Source organism: Palaemon carinicauda, chromosome 37 (assembly GCF_036898095.1).
Source record: "Palaemon carinicauda isolate YSFRI2023 chromosome 37, ASM3689809v2, whole genome shotgun sequence".
In the NCBI taxonomy this organism is placed as follows: Eukaryota; Metazoa; Arthropoda; class Malacostraca; order Decapoda; family Palaemonidae; genus Palaemon; species Palaemon carinicauda.
The window spans coordinates 72,064,464-72,071,963 of NC_090761.1; the positions used below are offsets into that span (position 1 = coordinate 72,064,464).

Here is a 7,500-nt window from a genome sequence, read left to right on the forward strand (position 1 = left end):
AATATTTATAGTAGTATCATGTTTGAAGCATCGTAGGTAAGACCAACAATAGGTGATTTGACGAGTAGCTGTAAACGGTAAGAGAGGGACATACGGCTATTATTATTATTATTATCATTATTATTATTATTATTATTATTATTATTATTATTATTATCAATTGCTAAGCTACAACCCTAGCTGGAAAAGCAGGATGCTTTAAGCACAAGGGGCTACAGCAGGGAAAATAGCCCAGTGAGGAAAGGAAACAAGGAAAATGAAATATTTTAAGAACAGAAACAATATTGAAATAAATATTTCCTATATAAACTATAAAAAATTGAACAAGAGGAAGAGAGATAAGATAGAATAGTTTGGCCGAGAACTTGAGATGCTGAAGGTACAAGGAGCTGTTATTAATGTAAAGAAAGTGTGGAAAAAAAAACTGATATGAATTGAAAGTTAAAAGTGGTCTATATTCAATTTGTCTTATTTTTTTTTTTGTTATATGGACACACTTTATATACAAGTAGGTATTAAGGTTGCAATTTTTGTCTTTGATTTTCAATTTCTATATATGGTTATATCAAAGTGATTATTACATGAATTTCAAAATGACCGAAATTTGGAAATAACCTAAAATATGCATGTATATACATACGTAGTATATATATATATATATATATATATGTACACTATATATATATATATATATATATGTATATATATATATATATATATGTGTGTGTATAAGTATATACAGTATATAAATATATACGTATAGATATCTGCGTTTAATTAATATATATATATATATATATATATACACACACACACAAACGCACACATATGCACACACACACACACACACACACACATATATATATATATATATATATGTATATATATGCAGAAGAACCACAGGGAAGATGAAAATACGAAATATACGATTAAGTCCTGACTAGTTTCGTGATACTTCTTCAGAGGACTGATTTATTGAGAGAGGTTTCTTTACATTTTATAGGGAAAGTAAACGTATGAACATACATATAGAAGATTAGAGAACAATGACACTCCCAGACCAGCTACCTGGCCTGAGGTCAGGTGTTTAGTGGGCGGAGATCCAACCTCATTAGACACCTGCCGAAAAGGGGAAAAGGGTCATTTCGGCAGGTGTCTAATGAGGTTGGATCTCCGCCCACTAAACACCTGACCACAGCCCAGGTAGCTGGTTTGGGAGTGTCGTTGTTCTCTAATCCTCTATATGTATGTTCTTATGTTTACTTTCCTTATAAAATGTAAAGAAACCTCTCTCAATAAATTAGATCTCTGAAGAAGTATCACGAAACTAGTCAGGACTTAATCGTATATTTCGTATTTTCATTTTCCCTGTGGTTCTTCTGCATCTGAGCATCACGTTTTCCTGTGATTTTTACTCATATGTATATATATATATATATATATATATATACGCATACTGTATTCATATATGTTTGTGGGCGTGTGTGTGTTTATTAGTTTCTCGAGCTAAATTAAATAAGCTCTTAATATTGAATTTGAACGTCTTGCCTTATATATGTTTTAAAACTGAATTACTGATTTGATATTTATTGAAATATATGAAACAAAAGTGCTATGAAAATTTAAAAATATTATAATAATAATAATAATAATAATAATAATAATAATAATAATAATAATAATAATAATAATAATATAGTTACTGGAAAATATACAAATCTTTATACATCAGCAATCACCTTGCAGTAAATAAGTTAAATACAAAAAATATGGATAATAGATTTCACAATTCACAATATTGAGAATCTTGTCAAAAGGAATTGGTAACATAACTTAAATTTTTATTCTGGAAACGATAAATTTCACCAGCAAAGCTGTGTGACATCAGCTCGAGCGCAAAAAAAAAAAAAAAAAAAAAAAAAAAATACAATTTATATCCGGATTGGAAATAATTGTTTTGACGATAACTCCGCTGCAATAGATGAAATAAAAGCTGATCCGCAAGTTATTAAGGATTATCTCTCGTGTGGTGAAAATGGCATGTCTATAATACCCAGGGAAAAATGCTGTGGGAATTTAAAAGGAGAATTTGCTAAATATTTGTATTATTTATCCTGGGATATTCATCTCCGCCAACGAAGTTAGGAGGAGGTTATGTTTTCGCTCCTGTGTGTGTGTTTGTTTGTGAACATCTTCCTGGCCACAATTCTAATCGTAGAGTAATGAAACTTGCAGGGATTAAATGTGTCAAAGGTCAAGGTCAAAGGTCAAGAAAAATGTACAATTCACGTAATCAGCCATAAGTTTGGACAACGTTGTTACTGAGGGTTCAAACGTGGTTTATATTAGATTGTGTGAAAATCCATGCCAATTAATACAGGTCATGGTGAACAAAATGTCAAGAAATAAGCTGCGGTGGCAGAGGTCTGCGCCTAACTTAGTGCTTCTCTAGTTATATCAATTTTCAGTTCGTAAAAAATGCTCAGTTGAATTTCTTGTAATTGTGGTGGAACAAAACAAAGCCCTCAGAAGAATATTGGGAGTTAAATGGCAGGACAGGATTAGAAATGAAACTATAAGTGGATGAGATTATGGTGAGGGGTAGATGGAGATGGTTTGGGCATGCTCTTTGCACTCCCCAAGAGATATTAGTTCACAAAACGTTTAACTGGGCTCCGCAAGGCACCAGAAGAGTTGGAAGACCCAGGTCTACATGGCTGGGGACTATGAAGCGTGAAGTAAGAGATGATGTATGGAGATGTATTGATTTAAAAGCTCAAGATGGAGACGAATGGCTAAATCTAACCAAGGCTCTTTGCGTCAATAGGCGTAGGAGGAAATGACGATGATGATGATCAATGAACTATAAACTGAAGTAACATTGAAATGAAATAGAAACACATATGCACACCAACTCACGGTCAAATACCAATGAGAATTTGGAACCGCACTGTTAAAAAATTTGTCGTGAAAAAAGATAAAAATCTTGGAATAAATGTTGCCAGGCATTTACCGTTTTAAAAACGGTCATATTGACGTTAAGGAGTGATGTTACGGTCACCAACCCTAAAAGATAAGTACAAAGTAGGGTAAAAATTACGTCCCCCTTTATTTTACGGAAATACGGCTGAGAAAAGTAAATTTTTAAGGAGAATTTCCAATAAAACTTACGGTTTTATAATAGCGCGGTTCACCATATAATGTCCACCATGGAATTAATATTAATGAAATTAATAGTTTTAATAAGAATATACTAACTATTCCCTTCCACTAATATAAAAAAAAGTTTAAAGTATTTAAATCTTTATATTTACGCGTGTTTTGTATGAAGTTCTTCAAATATGATCCCTAAAATGTTCCTAAACTTTTCTTACGATTAAAAATTTCTACTTTTCACTATTACAATTACGTCCCTTTATAAAGTCAATATCAAAGGGATTTACAAATTGCTATGTTTACTAAAATTCAGTAAATAACAAGAGCATATCTGAATATTATAAGTAGATATATATATATATATATATATATATATATATGTGTGTGTGTGTGTATATATACATATATATGCATATAAATAACACATAATGCTAAAGACAAAAATTTCAACTCAGGTAGAGTTATTCAATAAATAACAAGTAGATAACAAGAGCATATCAGAATATTATATAAGCAAATATTAAATATTTATATATATAATATAAATATATATATATATATATATATATATATATATATATATATATATATATATATATATATATATATATATATATATATATATATATATATATATATATTATATATATATTTATATATAAAGAAAAAAAATAATTTAAAAGAGAATACTTGGCAACTCAGCTCGAGCTGTTCAAAAATTACAAAAGTCATCATCGATACTAAAATGTACTTTCTGAATTCAACACCACAATTCTAACGTTGTCCTCCTGAATGATGTGAGGATGAATATCAATATTAATTATAGAAATATTCATCCTCATACACAGCAACACTATTCTTGACAATTTTGTCATACGTTTGATCAACTTACAACTGTAGAGTATAATGCCTAGCTACACCTATTTTTGGAACACTTAGAATTATGAGAAGAAAGTTGCTACCTCACATATCTCTGTGCAGTGAAATAATAATGCAAGTCATTTTATCTTTAGCTGAATTCAGTATTGATTCGTGATGGTGTTGGGTGTAAGCTTCAAGGTTACACGAGTTAAATGAAGCTGATATTAAAAGGTAATTAGAAACCCGTGAGGTAATCTGGTAATGTTTCTCACGTGAGGCGGTTACGTGGTAATGTCTCTCACGAAGAGGACACATGATCATTATTAAATGTATGTTTAATAATTTTTTCCCATTGCAGATGAGATAGTTGTTTCAACAACAGTAACACAATGGGATTCTTGGCAGTTGATAAAATAGTCCGGGCCACGGGTAAGTCATGGAGAAGAGAGAGAGAGAGAGAGAGAGAGAGAGAGAGAGAGAGAGAGAGAGAGAGAGAGAGAGAGAGAGAGAGAGAGAGCTAGAGAGAGAGATAGGGAGAGATTTGTATGATATTGAAATTTTCCACTATAAAACAGGCCTGTTGATATACACATGAATATATATATATATATATATATATATATATATATATATATATATATATATATATATATATACATGTATATATATATATATATATATATATATATATATATATATATGTATACATATATATATATATACGTATATATATATATATATATATATATATATATATATATATATATACATATATATATATGTATATATATATATATATATATATATATATAAGCAGGAGAGAAAATTACTTATTCAAAGCACTAGTCACTCCATATCAATTTTCCTTCATCAATTCACCCACAAATAATCAACATTATCCTAAAAAGTAAGACTCCACAAACTACATCATCTTCCATAGAATGGATTCCGGCAAGGATTGTGCTGATGATTATGACCTTCTTTGGGTGCATCAACCTCTACATGGTACGAGTTAACTTATCTGTCTGCATCGTCGCCATGGTTCGAACCTACAACTCGTCACAATTGATGGATGTCGGGAACCCTGAATGTGATACTACGAGCTCAGGGCTAATAGGTTTGTAATCTACTGAATAATATTCTTCTTTAATAACCGTAATATCTATATTAAGACTCGCTTCCTATGAGCGAATTGATACCGCGCGGTTATAAGGCTCGCTTCACACGAGCGGACTGATACCGCTCGGTTTTGAGGCTCCCTTCACACGAGCAGATTGATACTGCGTGGTTTAAGTCTTGCTTCACACAAGCGGATAGATATCGCGCAGTTTTGAGGATCACTTCATAACAGCGGATTGATACCGCAAAGTTTTAAGGCTCGCTTCACACAAGCTGATTGATACCGCACGGTTTTTTCCGTGCAGATTAGAAATCAATGAAAATCAATGAGGCCCTTGACATGCTGTAAGGTCAGAAGAATTTCCGAGCGGCAGTGATTTACTAACCGCATGTACTGCTAACCCCTGCAGTTCTAGTGTAGCGGCCTATAGAAACTACGAGGCTGGTCAAAGAAAATCCGCTCGCGTGGAGACATATCTCTTAACGAGCGGAAATATTTTTGCACAAAAAAATCCGCTTATCTGAAGCGAGCTTAAGGCGTCAGTTGGCTGATGTAACCTCTCTAATGCCTTCTATCAAAGGTATCCTTTTATACCACACCTATTCTCTCCATGTGATATTCCACCTTATCTAGCCACCCAATTCTCTGCCTCCCTCTCGATCTCACCCTCTCGCATGCTCCTCCCAAGCCCTCCTCACTCCCTCCCCACTATTCATCCTCAACATGTGTCTACACCATCTCAGTTGTGACACTGTTATCTATATCTATAGAGTACTATATGTAAATGCTTCACTACATTTGCTTACTTGCTGATAAGCTCAAAGAATCCTGGAACATATTATTGGTCAAATTGTCATTTGATAAGACCTGCACTTATCTGAAGATAATTTACATATCTAAGACAGATTTAATGAGTTTAATAAACTTCTGGTACGTTTGGTCTCTTCCACAGCTAATGAAAGCAAGCTAACATGGAATAGCAGTTACGATGTTGTTTCTCCAGTCAAAGAACCAGAGGATCTTGCCTCATTACAAGAAAAGGTAAATACAAAGCATGTACTTCTTCCTGTCGTAAGTGGTGTCAAAAGAATAAGAGATCTGATAGTGTTGAATAAGACATTCATGAAATCCAGTCAATCATTATCAAATACATTCTAACTACAGAAATGATGACATTCTTTCAACTCTCATTCCATGCCTACTGAAAATTAATGAAATTGATTTTATATGGCTGTAAAAGAAACTTTTTCTAAACAGGAAGATCAGCTTGATTGGGACGAAGTAACACAGGGAACGATTCTTGCCAGTTTCTTCTACGGCTACACACTGACGCAGGTCAGTTGTCTTATAACATTATTGCAATTAACAACTGTTGAATCAGCAAGTGCTACTAGTTTGGCAGAACATAAATATCCAATACTGTTTATTTCTATGTCATTACAAATGCAATTCTATTTTTTCCATGTTTTACAAAATCACTATTCCCTTTGAATACAGTTATTTATCATTTAGGCCCTCTTCATTTCAGATCATTGGTGGGCGTTTGGCAGAGAAATTTGGCACAAAGATCGTTTTCGGCATCTGCATTTTTTCTGGGGGCATATCTGCTGTTCTTACACCTGTAGCTGCAAGGTCACACTACGGTTTTGTCATAGCATTGAGAATTCTTCAAGGAATAATGCAGGTAATGAAAGGGCTCATGGTATTATTTGATATGTGTTGCCTTCTTAAGTACTTGTACTTGCACAGGAAAACTTTCCTCATTAGAATTCTGTATCTTTTCCATTTAGTAATTATAATTCTTTTCCTGGGAGGTTCTCAAGGGCCATACTCTGATCACATTTCTTACATTTCTTAATGTTATTGCATTTCTTGAAAAAATGATAAGATGCACAGCCTGCTAAAAACTGATGATATTTCTCGTCAACAGGGTGTAGCCTGGCCATCACTGCACGTGCTAATTGTGAGATGGATTCCACCACTGGAACGGGGGAGATTCATAGCCTTTGTATACAATGGTAAGGAAGTCCATTGTTTTCCTTCTGTACACAATAGTTGTATTTAGAAGTGTTCCTAGACTTTAAGTTTGGTACTGAACATTTAAAAAATGACTGTACGCTTTAATTTAAGGCTAATTGTATTAGGTAAGGGAAGGTTAGGTTAGTAAGAACCATCAATGAATTTAAGGGTAACTAGGTTAGGTTACGTTAGTGGAGTCCACAAGATCCAGTCCTACTGGCTAAGTTATATTAGGTTATATAATGATGTATACTTCTACCTTCTTGTATTTTGTTCATTGTTCCTGATATTGGTTCACCATTTATGTAACAACAATACAGCACCTTATTTGTTGCAAAAATGTA

The 7,500-nt window shown here is 33.0% G+C and overlaps 1 pseudogene; it reads left to right on the forward strand.

Annotated features, from left to right (window-relative positions):
- The first annotated feature begins 4,406 nt into the window (after positions 1-4,406).
- LOC137629822 (sialin-like) overlaps positions 4,407-7,500 on the forward strand; it is a 12,575-nt pseudogene continuing 9,481 nt past the window's right edge.